Below are 11,099 nucleotides of genomic sequence, written 5' to 3' on the forward strand. Positions count from 1 at the left end.
GAAGTATATGTTGACGACATGGTTGTCAAGTCTCCAAGCCACCATCAACATGTCGAGGACCTCTCGGTCGTCTTCTCTACACTACGCCAATACAACCTCCGCCTCAATCCTGACAAATGTGTATTCGGCGTCGACCGTGGTAAATTTCTTGGGTTCATGTTGATCCAACGCGGCATAGAAGCCAATCCCGAAAAATGTAAGGTCATTATTGAGATGCGCAGCCCCACTACCATCAAAGAGGTCCAACGCCTTATAGGCCGACTCACAGCCATTTCCCGTTTCCTACCAAAACTAGCCGAACAAACCCAACCCATCATTCAACTCCTAAAGAAATCCACCCTGTTCACGTGAACTGATGATTGTGAAAAAATCTTCCAAAAATTGAAAACAACCCTTACTTCGCCGCCTATCCTCCATAAGTCGGACACTCGCCAACCCCTCCTTGTATACATCACGACCACTGACCACACCGTTAGTGCTGCGCTCGTACAAGAAATAGAAGGTACGCAACATCCTGTGTACTTCGTTAGCAGAACGCTGCAAGACCCTAAATCCAGATACCAAATGGTGGAGAAACTAGTCATGTCCCTGGTCCACGCAGCCCGCCGTCTACGCCCATACTTCCAAAACCACAGCATCACCGTCAAAACCGACTACCCAATCCAAAAAATATTGCGAAAACCAGATCTAGTCGGACGGATGTCATCCTGGGCCGTCGAGCTGTCGGAATTCAACATTCGCTACGAACCCCATGGCCCCATTAAAGCCCAATGTCTCTTAGACTTCTTCAACGACCTCCAGTACACACCCACAGAGGACCAGTGGACGCTCCATGTAGATGGCTCCTCAAATCCAAAAGGTGTCGGCGATGGCATCGTGTTAGAAGGCCCTAATGACATCCTCATCGAAAAATCCCTTCACTTTGCCTTCAAGACATCAAACAACCAAGCCGAATACGAGGCTATCCTCGCCGGCCTTTCCCTTGCCCGTGAAGTAGGTGTCAAGACGCTAACATGTAAAACCGACTCCAAGCTTACTGTAGGGCACCTAAATGACGAGTTCCAGATCAAAGACCCCATCCTTCTACAATATTACCATCTGGTCCGTGCAGTCATTCAATCCGCCTTTGAACGAGTCTGCATCGAACACATTTCAAGGACTGACAACATCAGAGCTGACATCCTCTCCAAATTGGCCAACACCAAGTTAAAAAGCCGCCATCGATCCCTGTTACAACAAACATTATCTATGCCCTCCATCACATACCTGTCAAAACCTAACCCACGCCCAGTTGACATCATCACCCCCTCCCAAAGCCATAACTGGACCACCCCCTATATCCAGTACCTAAAAACCGACAACCCCCCTCAAGATGCGGACAAAACTTGGCTGACCAAGGCCGCTAGGTACACCATGATAGGCGATGATCTTTACAAATGCGGGTACGACCAACCCCTCCTCAAAGGCGTCATGGCAGAGCAAGCACACTATATTATTAAAGAACTACACAAAGACATTTGTGGCTACCATTCTGGCGCGCGTACCATGGCTACCAGAATTCTTAGAGCCGTGTACTTCTGGCCGAGTATAGAAGCAAACTGCCAAGATTATGTCTGAAAGTGTAAACCATGCCAGAAACATGGCAACCTTATCCACCAGAAATAAGAACAACTACACCACATACTATCCCCATGGCCATTCGCTAAGTGGGGAACGGATATCCTCGGCCCTTTCTCACCCGGCAAAGGGCAGGTGAAATTCCTAATTGTAGTCGTCGACTACTTCACCAAATGGATAGAAGCCAAGCCGCTAACCACCAACACGGCCTAGCAAGTTCAGCAATTTGTTTGGAAAGATATTATATGTAGATATGGCGTCCCACATACCATCATCACAGACAATTGTCGACAATTTATAGATAAGGAGCTAGCCAAGTTCTACACTAGCCTGGGCATCAAACACATCACAAGTTCTGTAGAACATCCACAAACCAATGGACAAGCAGAAGCGAAAAATAAAGTTATCCTAGTGGAGCTACGCAAGAGATTAGATACCGCCAAAGGCCGATGGCCCAAAGAGTTAGTAGAAGTGCTATAGGCTTACACGTGCACCCCTCAATCATTAACAAACGAATCCCCATTCAGCCTAGTCTACGGTGCAGACGCCATGATACCAGTTGAGATTGACGAACCATCCTTGCGCCGAGAACTATACGACCCAACCCACAACCACCAAAACATGGCTATACATCTCGACCTCCTACCTGAACTTAGAGAAAAAGCCCAGATACGCAATTTAGCTGCCAAACAAAGAGCTGCCAGAAAGTATAACACAAACTTATGTCCACGATCGTTCGCAATCAGGGACTTAGTATGGAGAATGGCCAGCAAAGCAAGAAAGAAGGATGGCAAATTCTCCGCCAACTGGGACGGCCCATACCGCATACGTGAAGACGCAGGAGGAGGAGCTTATCGCCTTGAACATTTATCCGGGGAAGAAATACCTAACACTTGGAATGTATCCCACCTCAAACTTTATTTCAGTTAAATGTATGTTGCAATAAGCCGAACATAACAAAATAATGATAAAATGATCACCATACCAAAGCATTCAAGTAACCGGCCTAGGCTGGCCTAACCGGCCAAAACCGGTAACCTAGACGTCTAAAGGAATGACCTGCCTAAGACAACCCATGAGTAACACAAACCGCTAAGGAAAGTAGTCGGTTTAGGCCGACAACCTCATTATACTCAGTAAAATCGAAGCCCCCCGTGTTCAATAGGTCCTAAGGGCCTGGGTTAGGGCCCAGACCCACTTATAGCCCAACCTAGAGCCCAAGCCAAGGCCTGGCCCATGGGATAACCAGACATAATTAATGCTCTATAAATACACATGGACCCTAGTAATTAAAGGTACGCATTCATTAATCACTGATTTAACCTTTTGAGAGTTTTGACTCACTTGAGCTTCGGAGCCCCTTCTGCAGGTAACCCCTTCTGGGTCCAAACCGACATGTACCAACCGGGAAGAGGTCAACTGAGGAGATAGCGGACTACACGAGTAAGGTGACGTTTGTGCCTAACTTATCTTGTTTGTTTTCTGCAGAAACAGTACCAATTTTCATTATATTTGAATACACCAATGTGATTTATTGTGTGATTTTTTTTTTCACAAAATATTTTTTATTTATTGAAAACATGCACAAACTCACAAATTATTATACTATTTCTTGGTTTTGGCTTTATATATTATTGTACTTTCTTCTTTCTTAAAAAAATAATAATTAAATCCATTTTTTAATTTTCTACTTTAATTAATTTAGCATAAATATTCTATTATTTCAATAATGTTCAGCATAATTATACTTCTATCATATTATGTTCGATTAAATATATTATAACACACTAGCATAAACATAGGTGCGTTGCACATGTGTGTTTGCATCTTTTAAATATTTGTATTATAACATAAGTTATTAATATTTGTAAATTATCTCGTGTGTGTGGATGGATGTCTGTGTAGGTGCATGCGTGTGTAGGTGTGTGCAAGCATGTGTGGGTGTATGCGTACATGTGTGTGTGTTGTTAAAAAGAAAGTATGAACTAAAAATATCACATATTTACATCATTAAAATTTTCTTAAATTGGCAGAGATCAAATAAAGATTAATGTTCAAGATATGTTTAAGCTTCCATGCCATTTATAAGTAAATATTTTTGTTAATATATATGCAAATGACAAAAATAATATGTAGCAATTGGGTTTAAGTAGATGTAATAAATAAAAAAACATAATTTATCTTTTAAGGAGTATCCTTAATTCTTTTTAGAACAAATGATCCATAATTTGTTGAGTTTTAAAAAACTACAAATATTTTTTTTATGTTATGATTTACATGACACATTGTAAGTATATAATTATATAATGGTATAAAATATTGAATAAATAGTAATAACCTAAGTGATGCATATATTTTGATGTACACAAATGCATTTGTTACAACGAGTATGAATTGATAATAAATTTTGTTATGTCTTGATAATGGAAAGAAATAAATAAAAATATACAGATTTTGTTTGGTAAAACTGTGATTATAAGTAACATTAAACCCTTCCCCCACTTTTCTCCCCCAAGTCTTACAAGTAGTACAACCATTGGCGGAAGTATGAAGGGACAGGGAGAGCCACGGCTCCCCCAACCATTTTTTTTAAATTTTTTTTCTATATATTTAAAAAATAATTTTTATAAATTATTATTTTATTTATATTAATTAATTTTTATTTTATTTTATTTTTTATATATTTTAAAAAAATATTTATATATTATTACTTTATTTATATATTATTACTTATTTATATATTATTACCTTATTTATATTAATTTAGTTTGAAAAATCTTTTTTAAAATTTAAAAATTATTTTTTTTCTAATATAATTTTTAAAATTTTTTTATTTGGTTTCTCTCTTCCGTGCCTTTATCTCTTTCTCGCGTTTTATTTTCATCTCAATTTTCACCATCAATTTCTTATTATTTTAAAAATCAAATTGCACTACGACAAAATTGAAGAGTTAAGTAACATTTTGGACCGAACAATTTCTTCTTTTGAGTAAGTTCATCTTTTCCTTTTTATTTTTGAAGCAATATATTTCTCTCTTGTACGTGGCTTTTCTACGCTCTAGGCATATCTTTATCTGTTAAAGATCATAAAATCATGCTTTAATTGTTGATCAAACTCTTCTTTGTGTAGATAGAGCTATTTTAGGCTTTGAAGTTGTGTAAGGGAAGAACAAGATTAGAAATCTACTCTAAGGTAAGGGAAGCTAATCATTTAGAAGTTATTAATTTTCTTAAAATATTGAGTCTTGCTTTTAAGATTTAATTATTCATAATTTTATCTTTTTGTAAATAGGTGAGAGGTAAAAATTTTATATTAGAAAAATTATGATAAAGAGTAAAAGAATTGATTCTTTTTTCAAGAGGAAGGCTTGTGATGAAGATGAAAAAAATGCATCTACATCATCTAAAATTGAGAATCTTCATGAGAATCCAAATATTGAAGAAAACGAAAAACAACTCTCTAAGGTTCCTAAAGTTACATATAATGAATTTGAAAATACTTTAGAACGTGATCCAGGAAAGCGTCTTCAAATTTGACAATACCCACCAAATTAAATTGATGAGGTACGAAGGGCTTATCCAAAATGGGGTCCATATCAAATGTGTTTAGAAAATTGTCCATTGTTATATTGTTTAGATTCTATTGTCATGAGTGCTTATTTTGAATAAAAAAAATAATGTACAGAAATTAATTTTTTTTTAATTAAAAGAAATTAAATTTTTTAATTAAAAGAATAATTTATATATAACAAATATAATTTGCCCCCCCTAGAATTTTTGGTCAAGTTCCGTCACTGAGTACAACACACAATACACAATATGAAAACCCTAAAATATCAATACACCAATAATTACAATAGCGAGAAAACTCACTCTTTTTTTAAAAGACTAGCAAATCCACCATCAAGTTCAGTAATAAACCTTTTAAGGATCGTTTATGTAAAAATAAACAATTACAACATGAAAAAAATATTTGTCATAGTAAAATATCATCATGTTAGTGACCAAGTAACTCAAACTCTCAATAGGAAAAAAAAAGGTTATATGCATTAATACAAATATATATTTAAAAAGTGTGGACACACGTGATAATACTTGTGTTTTTGCTAGTATATGTAAAGAAGATTTTTTTTTTGATATCCTTTTTTTTTTTCAATTTTATAAAATAATTATTAAATTTAAATAATTATTTTATCAATTTTATTCGACAGTTTCATTAAATTTTGTTCGATTTGAGAATTTTTTAAAATTTAATTTTTTTTAATTAAATGAGAAATATTTACAAGAATCATAAAAATTATTTATATTTAATTTTATCATTATAATAATAATAATAATTTGATTATTTTTTACTATCATAAAAAAAAAGTGAATACACACCTTTTTACTAGTACGTAATTATATTTTTACAATTGTCCTTTAACTACTGTAAATAAATATAAAATATTAAATTAAATTATATAATTAAATATAAACTAAAAGTTGTAGGTTCTGAAGTGAATGTTTATTAAAGTTCCACATATGAAGAACGGAGATAAATATACAAAGAGTTGTTTTCATAGATATCAAGTCGATAATCTATTGGTTGTATGAGAGACTTATAGTGTCATTAGATTAAATTTTGGTTAAGAAAATTTGCAGATTTACAATTTAGAAAAGTTGCTCCCAGTTTTTGGCATAAAAATGTATTAAAGTTTAAAATTTTTATCTGAAAATTACATTTTGAATAATAATTTTTTTGTTATTGTTAATATTTAGACTTTATACAATTTTACAAGGTTGTTACATATATTTTTTCCATAATAATTTCCTAAGTGGAGGGAGGCAATGATCTCCTAAAAACAACAGTGTAGACTTGTTTTACATTAGTTGTAATTTCTCTCTCTTCATTTCATTTTTAAGTGAAATTGCATAATGAATATATTTGTTTCTTTTGAAAAGAAAAATACATTTTGACTACTTATTCATTAAAAATATCTACTTTACACTTCTTTTTCTTAATAAAATATTATATATAACAAAAATAATACATTGAATGTAAATAAATTGTCAATTAAAAATTCCCACTACATGGAATCTCGATGGAGGGGTCTCAAGCTTTTTAGAACATAACAAACATTGTATTGTGTCGCTTGTCCTTTAAAACTTTTTCAATAAACATTTACACTTTCCAACACACTGAAAACAAGAAATTAAATACACACAATCGTATTATAAAAATAAACTTTAAAAAAGAAAAAGATGATAAGTGAAAGAAATCTTTTAACAAACATGATTTTAACTCCGGCTATATCACCTTGTAAGCGTTCGAAAACGTATTATATTTGGCCCGACTTGGTCTTGAACCTGGAACCTCCTAGTAATTAATAGGATATTCTAACCAACTGAACCAAAAAACCTACATGATCTTACATAAACATATATATAATATTATAAAATATAAAGTATTTATTTGCAAAATGAAAAAACTAACACATTTGGCCCATGCAGGTCTCGAACCTGCGACCTTCGCGTTATTAGCACGACGCTCTAACCAACTGAGCTAATAGGCCATTTTATTAAATTATTGCAGTTAAAACATTTATAGTATTGCAATAATTTCTGGTTCACATTTTAAATCAAATAGTTCAACTTCACTTGAAAAGCCGTCAACATAGGTTAATTGAATACAGAATTGATTTACGATATATGAGTTACTATGATGTTTTAAAAAGAAAATTCTGTCATTGATTGAATCATACTATGCGGATAAAACATTTAATAGCTTAATCCCAATTGAAACATCATCAATCAAATAATGATAACAATTAAATATTACAAGTTTATCTAATAAATTTTGGTAGTATTCATAATTATTTTTTCAGTTTACTCTCTAAATAATCTCTGAAATTTAAACTTTTTTTTCTAATTTAGCCGTTTTGTAAAGTTAATTATTAAACTATCTATAAAATAAATATAACTTTTTTTTTCTAATTTAGATGTTTTGTAAAGTTAATTATTAAACTATCTATAAAATAAATATAAATTATTTATAAAATATTATCTATATTAATTTTATAATTATAATAATAAAAATAATAATAATTTTATTATTTTTTATTATCGAGTAAACATTCACACAGTGATTTGTGTTTTATTAAAATAAAACATGATTATATTTTGTCAACATTTAATATATATTTATACATGTATGTAAACTTAAAGTAATATATTCTAATATTTAAATATAAGTTTTCAAAACACACATTAACATTGATTAACAGTGATAACTAAAAGAAAATGAGAACTACTTTTAGATTCAGAATTGAAGTCGGAGAAACCACAAATCCAATAAAATCAAGTTAGGATATCCATGAATTTATATTTAGTTATCTTATCGTGGCCATTGTTCCGCATATAACTACTTCTCAATCGTAAAATATGCACTTGTTTAATTTTGTATTCCTAAATTCGCATTTAAAAGAAAGAAAATTTTTAGATCAAGTTTTAAATGATTTTATCTTAATTTAGTATTGTCAAGCAAAATTTCACATGGATTAAGGTATGGATTACTTCAATCAAATAGTAATCTCGAAGTTCTGACTTTTATCTTCACATAAATTTTGACGTTTACATTTCTGCTCATTTTTCATAATAGGATGAATTATTTTTTCAGTAAATATATAATTTATTATCATATTCCATAATTATATAACTTTTCATATTTCATAATTATAATTATATGACCCTAATATTTTATAAATATATGACTCATAATATATCATAAGTTCATATCAAACTCTCTCTATCAATGAGTTCTAATATTATCTACCATTAGTGTGTAAGATATTCAGTCAAGTGTAAAATTGATTACAGAAAATATATTCAATAAACTAGGAAAATCCTTGAAAAATTAAATAAATAATAAGTATAACAATACCTACCTTTACAAGTAAGTATTATGATTCTATTTTCTGAAAAATTAGTTTCTTGTAGTAAAAGTGAGAGCCAGAGAGTCCATGATTCGGTCCATTTTAATCCATTGGGCTGTCATTTGGAAGAAAATAAACATGTCTTAACCAACCAATTTGGCAATTGCTTTCTGGACTCCATCAATTTCTTCCTACACCAATCAATATAAGAAAAATACTTAAATATTATTCACCATTGAATCACGCACCTGCTTTCTTTGCTGCCGTCACTGCCACCATAGTAACCACCACCGAATCACTATCGGAGAAGAAAATAAGAGAGAAAATTCTAAAAGAATCCATTTCGAAGAGGTTTTTCCAGAAAATATTTCATATGTTCTGAAAAGTTTTATTCGAACTCATTTCATGTAGGATGCGCCGGAAAATTCATTTCAAAATGTATAATATGCTTTATGGAAGGTGTATTCAAGAAATCTGTTCCAAAAAATATGTTTCAAATTTTATTCTGAAGATTTCATTTGGAAAATTTTGTTCGAGAAATATTATTCTGGAAATTTCGAAAATCTTGTTAATATGAAAATCACTACTTAAGTATTGCTTTAGTTGCATTTTGAATATGTAAGAATCTCCATCTACTTTTAATCTTTTAGTTATTACTATACGAAAATACGAAAATTGAATATTATTTACGAAATATTAGTTACAAAATATTTTTTGTAAATAATTTTATTTTACCTACGAAAATTGGTTGTAAATAATTTCATTTTATCACATCTGTTTGGTTGTTTTAATTTATTTAAGAATTTCAATATAAAATCATGGTTTGTATAAGGGTCGAGTACCTTTAAAGTGCCTTAAAGTGCATCGGTATATATATTTATATTTTTTATTGATAAAAAAAAAATAAAATAAAAGATAAGATGAGGATGTTGGTGTAGGAAGAAATTGCCACAGAATTTGCTTGACTTCCAACCTTTCACGAAACATAATTGTGGTAGATGTTTCGGTTGTTTAATAACCAAGGTCTAAATATTGGTCAAATTTTCAAAATTATCATTGGACGGACCCTTTTAGGCCTCGATTTTTATAATCATCCAGACAACTTCTCCTTTAACCCTTGGTTTTGAAATAACTGAGACGTAAAGGTGTTTCTAGGAATCAAAATTGCAAAATGTGTGCCATTGTCGTTGCCCTATGCCGTCGAACACACCCCGTGTGCTGTGTTCTTGTCCATCGCCACTATTCGCGCCAGGTACGTTTTTTTTTTCGCATTTTTTGTTTTTTGCATTTTTTTCTTCCATTTTTGTTGGTTTATTTGCTTTTGATAATTGCATCTTTTAATATATCTATATGTTCAGGTATTGTTACATTTGGTGGTTGACTATGTAGCTCTCCAAAATGCAGGTACTATTGCATCATCCTTAGAGCCAATAATTTTTCTAGTATACTGTTTTTTTTTTTTGTATGTTTCATAAATTAAATTAATTATATGCTTAAATAATATGTATGTTGTTGTATTTTATTTAATTGTATGCTTAAATCAATTGATTTATTTGGTTTGATTTGATATTGTTATTAGATTTAGTCTTAATTTTCCGTTTGAGATTGAATACGAAAATTATTTATTGTCTCCAACATTTTGTTTTTTGAAGAAATTGTATTTTCTAAAAAATAATTTAAAAAGAAGACAATACTAATAATTTAAATATATTCAATCTTGAGATTTAAGAAGATTAATCACTTTTTAGTACTTCATTAATATATATATATATATATATATATATATATATATATTAATATACATATCTTAATATTCATAAATATTTACCTGTGTTGTATTAATTTTCATATACATATTTATTTGATTGTAGTTGATAATTTCACTTTCATTACATTTCATGTAAGTTAGACCTTTTAAGTTATCTAAGAAGTAAGTTACAATCACTTGCATCCACTCAATCTTTCGACAAATTATGCTATCCATATTTGACACGAATTTATTTGTGGTAGTTTGGGAGTAAGTTTTAAATAATGTTTTAGTTTGTAGAAATTGATAATCATACTCTAAATCGATGATGAACACTTTTTTTCTTATAATTTTAAAAATTAGAGAGGAAAAAAATATATAAAAGAATTTGAGTGACAGAATGGGGGTTTAAAAAATAAAAAATTGTGCATTGTGTTCTTGAGGATATTACCAATATAGGTCGACCCAAGTGTTGGAAATTTCCAAGTTGTACCAAAGACTCAAAATCATCGATTCCATGACTATGGTCAACACGATATACGTGACTGCCAACCACTACGGAATACAGATTCAACAACAACACAATCAAAATCACAGAAATGCGATTGCATTTATGTAAGGTATAAAAATAAGTATTCAAAAGCATATATAGGCTTAAATATGACCCGTTAGATTGAAGACCAATTAAAAGCAGCCCTTGAGTCAACAATATAACTTCACAATTAATCAACCGCTAAAAATTCATTAAATAAAATCCCAAATTAAACAAAACAAGAAAACAAAGCATGATTGAGACATCTGCGTGCTGCGTATCTTCATAGAACC

At 31.2% G+C, this 11,099-nt stretch overlaps 1 non-coding gene across 1 annotated transcript; it reads right to left on the reverse strand.

Moving 5' to 3' along the window:
- Positions 1-7,094: 7,094 nt before the first annotated feature.
- On the reverse strand, positions 7,095-7,168 carry TRNAI-AAU. The gene has a single exon. It is a non-coding gene; the product is annotated as a tRNA-Ile (tRNA).
- Positions 7,169-11,099: the final 3,931 nt, after the last annotated feature.

Source organism: Vigna unguiculata, chromosome 9 (assembly GCF_004118075.2).
Source record: "Vigna unguiculata cultivar IT97K-499-35 chromosome 9, ASM411807v1, whole genome shotgun sequence".
Taxonomy (NCBI): Eukaryota; Viridiplantae; Streptophyta; class Magnoliopsida; order Fabales; family Fabaceae; genus Vigna; species Vigna unguiculata.